Source organism: Crinia signifera, chromosome 2 (assembly GCF_055691185.1).
Source record: "Crinia signifera chromosome 2, ASM5569118v1, whole genome shotgun sequence".
Lineage (NCBI taxonomy): Eukaryota > Metazoa > Chordata > Amphibia > Anura > Myobatrachidae > Crinia > Crinia signifera.
Genome location: NC_139218.1, coordinates 104,676,896 through 104,690,797, shown reverse-complemented (window position 1 = coordinate 104,690,797; position 13,902 = coordinate 104,676,896).

Genomic DNA, 13,902 nt, shown 5'->3' with positions numbered 1-13,902 from the left:
CCGAGCCCGAAGCGTGGCGAGCGGACGCGGAATACGAGCCCGAAGCGTGGCGAGCGGACACGGAATACATGTTAAGTAATCCATGTCTGCTCGCCACGCTTCGGGAGCATGTTCCGCGTCCCCTGGCGGGGCTCGCTATGCTCGCCACGCTTCGGGCTCTGTGGCGAGCGCAGCGATGCCACACTTTCTATTCTCAACTCCACGCCGACGTGGATAGTGGGGGTATGAAAAGGTCGGAGGACGCGTACCGGCGCCGCTCACCACGCTTCGGGTTGACGTTGATCGTGGGGTGGCGTTAACAATTTCAGGGTGGGTATTTGGGGTCTGTGGGCCATTTAACATTGTTCCCTATGTGAAATCGGGTCAATTGGGCCATTTAACATTGTTCCCTATGTGTAATCGCGTCGGTCACATCGCATGCGATTTTTTGGCCACATGCAATGCGACCGACGCAATTTTTTTCCTTGCGATGCCTAAGATCAAAATCGTGGGTGCCGTTCTAGGAAACAAGTACCTATTTTTATTTTCAAACTGTACTTTTTCTGTTTTCCATTGGTGTAACAGAAGAGGAGGGGAAGGGAATCAGAGGTGAGAATGTGAAACAGAGAGGAGGAGAGATGAGGAAACGTAAGAGACTAGGAAAGAAGGATAGATGCAGGTGGGTAATTGTTGTATGCTCCACTCCTGTGGGCTTGGGCAATTTACTCCTACAGTATGTCCCTGCGTACTGTACTCCTGTGTCTGTTTGGGCCTCATAACCAGTTGGGAATGATGTGTATGCTGGTGTTGCTATTGCAGAATTATATAGTCACACACCAGTGGATTACTTAAACTACCAACAGCCCAGTTACTTAACCAGTGGTGTTAATTTAATGAAGCGTAACAGGTACAAACGTACTCACTGTTGCATACTTACTGGTGATTTCAGAACTTTAGAAAAGTAAGGTTCTATACAGATCACCAGATACTGAGTGTATGATGCTTGCAAGTAGGGGTGCAGGGTTGCTGGAACAGCTTTATACCTCATAATAACCTCTGATCTCTCTGGAGCTAAGATGAGACATGTATCTCTATCATGTCACTCATCACACAGTACAAAGCATATAAAGTTGGTTGCTGTCACATGGCGCAGAAGCACAACAGAATGGAAGGCAGATCTCCCTTGGTCCTAGTGCCCAGCATGTAAGCACAGTGGAGAGCTTTCTAACATGTGTCTGCAATTTTAATCTTGCAGTTGTGGTTTTTATAGTGAATACAACTCACATTAATCACAAGGTGTTTTTGAGGTTAGGATTCAGAAACTTAACATTAAAGCCAGTGCCTGATTTCATTAGAAATCTCTCCAGCCTGCAACATGACTGAGAAATGTAAAATGCCTGGGGAATATTTTAGAATTTAAGCACTAAATTAATTATTGATGTTCTGCTTGTAAAAAAATCTAATATGTCGTGTAGAAAGATTAGGTTACTTATGTCTCTAGGTTTATTGCTTTTATATATAGAACATGTCATAAAATATTCAATTAGAAAACTATTTATTTGTATTTCTGGTACTAATTTGAAAGTTGTCATTCTTGACTCACTGTAGTTCTTTCCTCCCTAAAAAGGATGCATCTCCCTTCCGACCACGCAAAAAATGTGAAACACTATTCAACCCTTTCCTGATAAAATGGAATATAAGGTACAAGAGCACACTGAGGAAGTTTGGTCATTTCCGTCTGGAAGTGTGACTCACTATGAATTGGCATTTTTACTGCCTGAGTCCTCGAAGAAGTCAGTTCTTGGACATTTTTTCTATACCATTAATCACAAGGAAGAAATAACTTTCAGATGGTGACTATGTAAATAAATAAGAAAGTGCACAGTGTGTTCATGTCAAACCCAAATGTAATATTTACAATTGTCTGTGTACCTTACATTAAGTAGAGTTGTATTTCTGCAGGAGCTACTGAACCAGTGGAGTATGATATATTTTAGATATTTTATAATTGTAATATATATATATATATATATATATATATATATATATGCAGGCTCGGACTGGCCTGGCGGGGAACCGGGGAATCCCCCGGTGGGCCCCGGTGATTTCTAGCCCCGCCCACTTGTTTAGGGGGGCGGGGCTATTGCTCTTTATTCCCCCCGCCGCCACAGTACAGTAGAAATATCCCGGCAGCTTTGGAGCAGCCTTGCCTGGGACCCTGTCACACTGACTGCTGTGCTGCGCTGCGTCGTGCGTCATGACATCAGACGCCGCAGCCACACGCCACAGTTCTCCCGACTCCCGCCGGCGCAGCACAGGACTCTGCACGGGACGGGAGCAACTGCCACCATGGCCCCAAGCAAAGATCCCCGCCCGCATGGTAACCACCTCCCCCGGCTGCAGGATAAGAACTGTGGGGTAGATGTCCCAAGATCTCCCGGCTGGTGAAGAGGGAGCTGCTTGCTGCTTTTGGACCCCTTCTGCAAAATGGTAGGTAACTAACCTAACCATGTGCTGGTGCTGTATTAACTTTTTTATAGTCCCTTTTTTTTTTTAGGTGTGTGTGTGTGTGTGACCTATGTGCTATATTATCTGGGTAGGGAGGACCTATGTGCTGTACTATAAGGGGGGCCTATGTGCTGTACTATATGGGGGGCCTATGTGCTGTACTATATGGGGGGCCTATGTGCTGTACTATATGGGGGGCCTATGTGCTGTACTATATGGGGGGCCTATGTGCTGTACTATATGGGGGGGCCTATGTGCTGTACTATATGGGGGGCCTATGTGCTTTACTATATGGGGGGCCTATGTGCTGTACTATATGGGGGCCTATGTGCTGTACTATATGGGGGCCTATGTGCTGTACTATTTGAGTGGGGGACCTATGTAATGTACTATATGGGGCGGCTATGTGTTGTACTATTTGAGTGGGGGACCTATGTAATGTATTTTATTGGGGGCCTATGTGCTGTGCTGTACTATATGGGGCCTATGTGCTGTACTATATGGGGGCCTATGTGCTGTACTATATGGGGGGCCTATGTGCTGTACTATATGGGGGCCTATGTGCTGTACTATATGGGGGCCTATGTGCTGTACTATTTGAGTGGGGGACCTATGTAATGTACTATATGGGGGGGCTATGTGTTGTACTATTTGAGTGGGGGACCTATGTAATGTATTTTATTGGGGGCCTATGTGCTGTGCTGTACTATATGGGGCCTATGTGCTGTACTATATGGGGGCCTATGTGCTGTACTATTTGAGTGGGGGACCTATGTAATGTACTATATGGGGGGGCTATGTGTTGTACTATTTGAGTGGGGGACCTATGTAGTGTATTTTATTGGGGGCCTACATGCTGTGTAGGCAATTTCAACACACCCTGTACGTTACCTTGTAATTTTTTTTTTGTTTGCTTTGTTTGCTATGTACGGCGCTGCGGACACTTTGTGGCGCCTTATAAATAAACGTACTACTACTACTGTGCTGTACTATTATCTGAGTGGGGGGCCTATGTGCTGGCCGTGGCATCTGAACTGTGCACAGGCAGCTGGGTACCAGGCTGCTGAACAAGTAAAGTGCCCAGCACCGCAGTCCCGTCTTCCTCCTCTCTTGCTGTGGGCAGGCTGCACAAGCAGCGCTCCCAGTGCTGGGGTCCGCCACCCCCCTCCTCTGCCGTGGCATCTGAACTGTGCACAGGCAGCTGGGTACCGGGCTGCTGAACAAGTAAAGTGCCCAGCACCGCAGTCCCGTCTTCCTCCTCTCCTGCTGCGGGCGGCTGGGTACAGTCACAGGCTGCACAAGCAGCGCTCCCAGTGCTGTGGTCCCGCTTCCCTTCCTCCTTTGGCCCAAGTTCTGAGCTTTACTCTGAAGCAGGCAGCTGGGTACAGGCTCAACTAGCAAAGTGCCCAGCGCCTCTGTACACCTCAGCGGGCAGCAAAGGTGCAAGATGAAGAAGGTGCCCAGTGTGTGTAGTATGTATGAATGAGGGTGGCAGTGTGTAGTATGTATGTATGTATGACGGCGTCAGTGTGTGGAGTTTGTATAAATGACGGCGGCAGTGTGTATAGTATGAATGAGGGCGACAGTGTGTGTAGTATGTATGAATGAGAGCGTCAGTGTGTGTAGTATGTATGAATGAGAGCGTCAGTGTGTGTAGTATGTATGAATGAGAGCGTCAGTGTGTGTAGTATGTATGAATGAGAGCGGCAGTGGGTGTAGTATGTATGAATGAGAGCGTCAGTGTGTGTAGTATGTATGAATGAGAACGACAGTGTGTGTAGTATGTATGAATGAGAGCGGCAGTGGGTGTAGTATGTATGAATGTAGAAGATGCTGGTACCTGGTAGAAGATGCTGCTATTGGGTCCTAGGGGAGAGGGAATGTAAAATAAAGGTAGATTCTACCTCCATTTTACATTTTAATTAGATTTGATTTGATTGCTCTGCATCGGATTAAACATTACAAAGTGCACTAGTGGAGGGGGCCTTTACACTTGAAAAGAGACCCCCTCCCACCTCATAACATTTTGCATCATTCAGTGAGGAGCATACAGCGAGGAGCCCTAGAAGACAGAAGGAGAAGAAAAGAGAAGAAAGACAGAAGGAGAAGAAAAGAGAAGAAAGACAGAAGGAGAAGAAAAGAGAAAGACAGAAGGAGAAGAAAAGAGAAAGACAGAAGGAGAAGAAAAGAGAAAGACAGAAGGAGAAGAAAGAAGACCAAGAACATGGTAAGTAAAAGAAAGATCATTATCTTGGCAGACAGTGGTTGTTTTAGGGTAGGGCAGTGCACCAACACCTGTCATTAAACACTAGTGAAAAACATAATAATGTGTATGGGTGGAGGCAGAAGCAGCCTGATCTGTGTCCCACACAGGGACGTAGCTGTCTGTGTGCCAGTTGTGCCTTGCCCACAGTGCATTTGCACTGTATAATGGACTCATTATACATAGGCCACACACCGTGATGCCCATTATACATTTGCCACACACAATGATGCTCAATATACATATGTGGCTCTCTCTGTGTCCTCGCTGTCACTCTCTGTCTGCTGTCACTCTCTCTGTCCTTGCCGGGGACATAGCCAGCAGCTCAGAGCCACTAGGCATGCCCCACAGCGTCAAAAATGGGGGCGTGGTCTCATTGAAATAGACCACACCCCCATATTGCTAGGCCACGCCCCCCAAAAAAATCGGGCGCGTCTGCGGCGCGCAACACGCCCCTTAGTGGGCCCCTGTGAGTGATTTCCCTGGTGGGCCCTTCATGCCCCAGTCCGACACTGTATATATATATATGCGGCGTGGGTCCGGCACTCCAAACGATATGTTTTGCTTGCTCCGATGTAGACAAGTGCAGGTGCGGCACTCGGATACAAAAGCCTGCAGACAATTCTTGCTTGGCAACGTTTCAGTTTTATTTGTAAACTTTTTCAATGGGCTTGAAAAAAGTTTACAAATAAAACTGAAACGTTGCCAAACAAGAATTGTCTGCAGGCTTTTGTATCCGAGTGCCGCACCTGCTCTTATCTATATATATATATATATATATATATATATATACATATATATATAAACACATGTTCATTTTAGCTATGATGTGTAAGCAGTTGTCAGGTTCTTAAGAAAACCAGTTGTTAGTGTAGAATTTGCAGTGAAATGTGGTCCCTTGGCGATGGGCTGCAAGCTTAAATGTATTGATCAATTCATGAACTAAAACCATTATTTATTTAATTGATTATTTGAATGTGAAGGTGAGTCAGTTTGTTGTAGTGAGTGCTGGGCCCCCTGTGTTTGTATTTACTAGAGTGTGTGGTCACTGCACCCCAACCTGGGAAGTGGGTGCTGTTTGCACCCCATTCATAGGAATGGGGAGTGTGTTGGTACTTCTATCTCTCTCTCTCTCTCTCTCTCTCTCTCTCTATATATATATATATATATATATATATATATATATATATGCTTTGCTTTGTCAGCCCGGCACTCACTTATAGCTCTAGTCGATGGCATGGGTGCCTCCTGGACACATAAATACCGGTCAGCTTGCAAACAAACAGCAGCACTCCACATCTTTCAAACAGGTGATCTTTATATAAACCAACAAAGATCCCCTGTTTCAAAGACTTGGAGTGCCGCTGTTTGTTTGCAAGCTGACCGGTATATATATATATATATATATATATATATATATATATATATATATATATATATATATATATATATATATATATATATATATATATATATATATATCTACAGTATATCTATTTATCTATATATATCTATATATATATATATATATATATATGTTGTATATATATATATAGATATGATATTGATATATATATATATATATATATAGATATATATACAGTATATATATATATATATATATATAGATATATATATATATATATCTATATATATATATATATATATATATAGAGGAATTCACTATGACACCGTTCATATAACCATTTATTAACTGTAGGGCCATTCTTTACTATCCTCCATTGTTCCAATGACCACTGCACTGATGTCTAGGTCTGTTAGTAGTTATTTACTTATTTTGCACAGTACTGTCATTACTGTGTAAATAATCTTCTATGTATTTTTGTAGTCACATTTGCTTTCATATCTATACACTATTTTTTTCTTGATGCAATCAGTGTAACACAGTGTTTTTCAACCACTGTGCCGTGGCACACTAGTGTGCCTTGAGCTGTTCTCAAGTGTGCCCCCAGATCTAGAGATGCCCAAACCAGTTTACAGCCACCACCAGTTCAAGTGTTATTTACTGGTCTCTTCTTTTCATTTGAAGGGCCAATGTATTTTATTTATGTTACCTGTGGTGACCAGTGTGATTGTTTTTTATATGGGGGCAATAGGTTTGGTTTTTTCCTGTGGAGGCCAATGTGTTTTGCCCTGTGGGGATCACATGGTGTGCCTTGGCAATTTTAAAATCTTATTTAGTGTGCCGCAAGGTAAAAAGGTTGAAAATCACTGGTGTAACATAAGTGGGTTACCATGAATATTATTGTAGTAGATCTGTTGTGCACGTAGTTTACATGTGTACTCTTTAGGTATACAGCAAGTTTTACACAAACGAGTCCCCATGGCAATGGACACGCTCAGGAACCCTCAGCTTGTCCCCCAGACACATAGCAGGCATCTTAGGTTCCGCTTTCCAGGATGTACTTCCGGTCTGACGGCGCCGTGTTGTATGCTGGTGGAGGAGGACGGCTGTGCGGCTAACGGTGATGCGGGAGGACTGCACTGCTTGCAACAGGTGAGGTGGCATGGGAGGGCCCAATATAAGACATGTTTCTATGCTATTGTGGTTGCTGACCCCTCTTGAAAAAGGCGCCGTGAGCGCCGAAACGGCCGTCGAGGAGAAGCCAGATATAATGAGTATTGCCTAATGGGTGTCATTTACTTATTCTTGCTGAGCTGTGAAGCATTGAGATGTCCTGTGTTTGGACAATAAATTGCGTTTAAAACCTTAATAAGGACTGGTGCTAGTCTTCCCTGTGTGTACATGGGGATGCATTGTATATATAGATATATATATATACCAATAGAAGAAACTCAGAGACTTAGTAGTGTTGAAATCAAAGGGATTACTTTTAATCCATGTGCTGCAGTAAAGTTTTGGAGCATGGAGGCTCCATCGTCAGACCAGCATATAACTGGTCTGACGACGGAGCCTCCGTGGATTAAAAGTAATCCCTTTGATTTCAACACTACTAAGTCTATGAGTGCCTCTTTTTCTTCTATTGGTATCCGTTGGAGGCACACACCTCACATTGAAGGCACCAGAGCCAGTAATTACCAGCATCTACATTCAAGTCCAGAGTGCCGGCCCCTTTCTCTTTTTATTTATATATATATAGATATGTAGAGAACGGCAAACAAGCAAACAGTAGCATTCGACAGGGTTTATGAAAATATCAAAGAAGTGGTTTTATTGTCCAGTGTTTCGGGGCTCCAAAACTTCCCCTTTTTCAAGGTGTACAAAACAGTGAATAACAATACAAGTAAATCATACTGGTAGGCTGATTGTCTGCATGTTTGTCCATATGATTGCAAGCTCCACTGGGGCAGGGACAGACGATAAGAACTGAACTGATCTATGTAATGCCCTGTAACATACTAGACTACAGTAAATGATATTGAGAATACACACTGAATGATATTGGTAAACAATATGGTTCAGTGATGTCACAGGACACACAGGGCATACAGGTCATTGGCTATATAGAGGGAGGTATTTGTTATCAATATTATATAATCATTAATGATAAAGATAAAGGGCTCTTAGTGTGTATGGGGCTTTAGTTACTGAATGATATATAGTATGTGTTATATCACAATTTGTTAATAAAATACAAATACTTTTTTCTTTATTTTTAAATGCCAGCCAAGGAGATAAACAGGACTGATCAAATTGGTAAATGAAAGACAGCGCCAACACCTCTGGGTAGAAAGACAAATCAAAGGTATTCGCAGTATGTTTTCCACTAAAGAATAATGAAACAATGAGAATCTGCTCAAATAAAGATATACGTACAACTGTAAAATGACATACAGGCAAGGCGATTAGATTTTAAAATACATTTTAAAGAACAAATAATATTCACTCAAAAGTTTACTTGCAATGACCTCTGATCTACATTATACATGAATCACTAGAATCTATTCATTCTTCAGGAATGCTGGTTTCATGCAGCTATAGTAAGTCACTTAAAATAAACAAATGTGTTCTTTCATCTTATAATAATCTATGCTAACCACGTTTCTGACAAACAGTGCCACAGGATGCATCAAATTAAAATCATAAGGTACAAATCAAAATCTATTACCAATTTTACTTAGACTTTTTTTTATTGCAAACATATTACAGAAGACACAAACTTTATATAGAGATGATAATGATGTGTGAGGTGAAAAACAGATACAGGTTGAATATCCCTTATCCAAAATGCTTGGGACCAAGAGAATTTTGGATAAGAGATTTTTATTTATTTTGGAAGGGGGTAATATCCGTTGCCAGGGGTTAATAATGTTCATTGCCAAGGGGTTAATATCCTTTGCCAGGGATTAATAATGCTCATTGCCAAGGGGTCACTGCCTGCCCACCTCCACCATCTTTACTCACACTCGAAGGAGACAGACACTAGAAGTCATATTTGACTTCTAGAGTCTGACATGGAGCACAGCGCTGCAGCATTACCAGGAAGTGCTGGTAGCGCCTAGTGCTGTGCTTCCTGTCAGATGCTAGAGGTCAAATATGACCTCTAGCGTCTGTCCCCTACGAAGCGGGGAGTCACATGTACAGGGGAAACAGCAGGGGCTGTGAGGAGTGTGCGGCATCAGGGGCAGGCAACAGTGGTCGAGCCATCCATATTGCTCAGGCAAGCTACCGGTAGCTCGCAGGCGACAAGTTGGCGACCACTGCTCTACTGTATGCAGTTACAAACAGGATTTTATTTTCAGATGTCTTTTTGGTGCTGTCCCCCTGTAAATAACTTTTGTTTCTGTATTTTGAGTACTTCATATTTTTGTTCCATCAGTATTTTGATATCATATCCTCTGGTAACAATTTAATCATTATATCTAAAGCTGATTCAAGTTTGGACCTATCACTGGCCACTCTAATCGTTTGGAACTTGGGGAATCCCCTATTAAGTGTTGGTTCATGGTTAGTACTATACTATATATATATATATATATATATATATATATACACAATGGTTTCTAAAACATTTTTATGCAAATTAACGGTAACAACCAGGTAATTAACCTTTATCCTATGAATACAACAAGTACATTTGATAGGGCTATCCAAAGCTTTGATGTTTTCTATAATATTAATAAGTGAATCTTCTCCTCCTTCATCCATATCAACTATAAATCATTGATATAGCTGGTGTACATTGCTAGGGTGTCACTGATTGTATGGTCTTGAAGGAAGAATTCATTCTCCTGTTAAAACAGGAATATGTTTGACAGGGACAGTTACACATTTGAGCCAATGGAACAACCCATATAATAATAATAACTCCATTATGTAAAAACTCATTTCTAGTTAATTATAATAAATGAAGAAATAAAGGGATGTCCAGGGCATCATATTTAACGTTATATAGAAAACAATTCAGTATAGCACTGCTCATCAAAACAGCCTGCCGATGCCTTCCTGGATGCTCCCAGCATGGAGCCCAAACATACCAATGTACAAAGGCAGCACTCGAATAATTCAGCCAAACAAAACACAAAATTATCCGGTGTTTGGCTGAATTATTTGAGCGCCACCTCTGTACATTGGTATATATATTTTTTGTTTGTTGGTTTGTTTACTTCACTGTTTGACACTAATTATGTCAGTTGTCTGGAGGAAGGGGCATCTTTTTTGTTTATTAAACTTAAGATTTCAATACACTTTTGCTACTTTAAGAATGCTGCCTCCTGTCCTGTGGACAGTCTGACTAATATATAACGACTGTACCGGCACTCAATCACTTCCAAGGTTCTTAGGTTCCTCATTTCCATTCCAATGTACACCAACCTAGTGTGCAATATGTAGAGGGTAGAGATGGTGGTACTCGTAGGTCTAGTAATCTAAAAATAAAGTGCAGAACATAACACTTAAATCAACGTTTCAGTTTTATTCAAAAAAATTTGATCAGCATATACAGAAAAATCAAACAGGTACAGATATTTATAGTCACCTAGTGCAGGACCTCATTTTGCTTATATAACACCCAAGCATAAGGTATGACATCATCACCGGCACCGCGCCGGCATTGAGTCATGTATCAATCAAAACAGAAAAAGTTATAAACTTACTACCTTCACCCATACAGAAAAGACAGAAATAATACAACAGAGTGCGGATTGCTATGTAATGGTCTGGGTACAACATGACACTTGAGGTCTCAAGCTTAGAACCCACATCCCAAGCTTATTGCTCCAAGTAAAAAGTGCATGACAGTGTGGTGCTCAGCATCCTAGACAACGCTGAAGAATAGGTCACAGGTTGAAGAAGTCCCGCAGCCTGAGGTGCACCACTGGTACCCCTGTTCCCCCCCTTTTCCTCTATGCCCACTACAGTAGAACTCTTTCAAAGTGAGTCAGTATAAAGAGGTGGGCTCCCCTTCTCCAACACGTCGCTTTTAGTATAGTTCAGGGTTTTCTGCAAGTAGTGTTCTGGGCAAAGCATCTAATGTAAGTGTATTTTCTCTAATGCTGGTGTGGTCTAGATTTTTGCTGATGCTCTGTTGCTGTTAATACTTTGCTTATTGTAAAAGTGGGAGGAGCTATGCAGGAGAGCTTTCCTTTAATGCTAATGTTTTCTCTCGAATGCTGATACAGTTAATGTAAATGTTTCCTCTGAATTGTTGGTGTGTTCCATATGTAATATTTCGATATATGCTAAAACTGGGAGGAGTTAATGTAAATGTTTTTTCTCTAATGCTGATGTGGTTGATTTTGTTCTGATGTTGGTATTTAGATATATAATACAAATGGGTGGAGTTTATGCAAATATGTTTCTCTCTAATGCTGATGTGAATGCAAATATTTTCTCTGAAATGCTGATGTTGTCCAGATGTTGATATTGTGTTATGTGCTAAGAGGTATAGGAGTTATGCTGATGCTATTCACCTTAAACACTGATGCAAGTCAGATGATGATATTTTGATATATGCTGAGTGGGAGGAGCTATACAAAAGCGTTATATATGAAAGAGCCTATTGCAAAACCTGGGTTTAATGATTTGGACTGTGACTTACGATTTAAAGCCAACCAACATTTGTTACCTGCTTACCTGCTCACCTGTGTGCTGTATGTGAAAGGAGTCTACTGCTATTGCTAGTTATGATCAATTTGTCTTAAAGCCGACCAGCGTTTCTAACCTGTTAACCTGAGTGCTAAACATTAAAGTGCCATTGGCTAAAGCTGGAGAAAAAGGGACTGTGATTTAAAGGGGGAAATTTACTAAAGGAAATTTGTAAAAAATAGGTGTATTTGTATCCAGAAATACACTTATTTTTGACATTTACTATACCGAAAATACGGCAATTCTTATTCGTATTGATGTGCTATCAATACGAATACGAATTGCCGTATTTTTGGGATAGTAAATGTAAAAAATAAGTGTATTTCTGGATACAAATACACCTATTTTTTACAAATTTCCTTTAGTAAATTTCCCCCTTAAAAAGTCATCCATCATTTGTTACCTGCTCATCTGCTAACCTAAATTATATATAATAAAGGGAAAGATACTTAAGGATCTTTCCCTTTAATATTTTTTAGTTAAGTATCTTTCCCTTTATTATATATAATTTAGGTTAGCAGATGAGCAGGTAACAAATGATGGATGACTTTTTAAGGGGGAAATTTACTAAAGGAAATTTGTAAAAAATAGGTGTATTTGTATCCAGAAATACACTTATTTTTTACATTTACTATCCCAAAAATACGGCAATTCGTATTCGTATTGATAGCACATCAATACGAATAAGAATTGCCGTATTTTCGGTATAGTAAATGTCAAAAATAAGTGTATTTCTGGATACAAATACACCTATTTTTTACAAATTTCCTTTAGTAAATTTCCCCCTTAAAAAGTCATCCATCATTTGTTACCTGCTCATCTGCTAACCTAAATTATATATAATAAAGGGAAAGATACTTAACTAAAAAATATTAAAGGGAAAGATCCTTAACTAAAAAAAATGCCTCTCTGCCTTTGTTGAATCATGAGAAGAATTGGACTGCCATAAAGAGCAACCACACTTGGGCATTAGAAGCATATACAGACAATTAGTCCTGTGTAGGTTTTACAGGTCTAGAATTCTTGTGGCAGTTACAAAATATTAAATGTCTTGTCCACCCTTGATACCATATTTATTGTACAATTCTTTTCTGAAGCATACAGTATTAGTATAGACCTTGTTTAGGGACATTAGTTCATTCTTTTGGGACATTAGTTCATTCTGGTAGTGATAGACTATGCCACCATCTACCTTAAGTCTGTGACACTAAGAAGCATATTTGTAAATACCATAGCTAAGGAGTTAGTAGAGATGTTTATTTGTCTTAAAATAGCCAAGGTGACACCCATGGAGTGGGTGTGGTATGGCGGTCCGACAATCGGGATACCGACGGTCAGTATCCCGACATTGGAATCCCCACTGCCGGTGCTCCGACAGGGGGGCGAGTGCAAAGAAGCCCCTTGAGAGAAGCCCCCTTGAGAAATTCCTGCTTTTGTATCACTATATGTAAAAGACTAAATGCTCCTCACCTCTGAGGTGAAGTACCCCCAGTGACCACTAGAGGCCACTCAACAGACCAAATTACTCTTGTGTGAAAGTGAAACCAAAATGATATGTTTCAAACTTCCTGGATATGGACAGAGGGAGCTGTGAAGACAGAGATTGCAGGTAGGAGCAGATAGGGAAGAAGCTGTCATTTAGACAGGCTTTAACTAGTATCTTAAAAAAATAGCTGATCCCATCAGTTTGCAGAAGCCTGCTGCAAACCAAGAGCCCTATTCAGACCTGCTCGCTAGGCTGCGTATATTCACTGCCTAGCAAGCAGATAAATGCAGCCCCGCCGAATCCTTGCCCCCCCCCCCCCCGCCACCTGAATCCCTGTGCTACACTGCGAGCAGATGTGTATGTTTATGAGAAAAAAAATCATTCGATGGATACTCACCATTGAATGATTTTTCCTCTGTTCGTTGCCTGCTTCCCGATGAAATTGGGGCATGTGCTGACATCATGTAACCTCATTCCCCCGCCCTGAGCAGGCAGGGGCACGCCTGCGTTTGCTGGGGTCCACCCAGCATTTCTATGGCCACGCCCACAGTTGTTGTGGTTACGCCCAACAAAAGGGCAGGACCCTCGCTGACTACC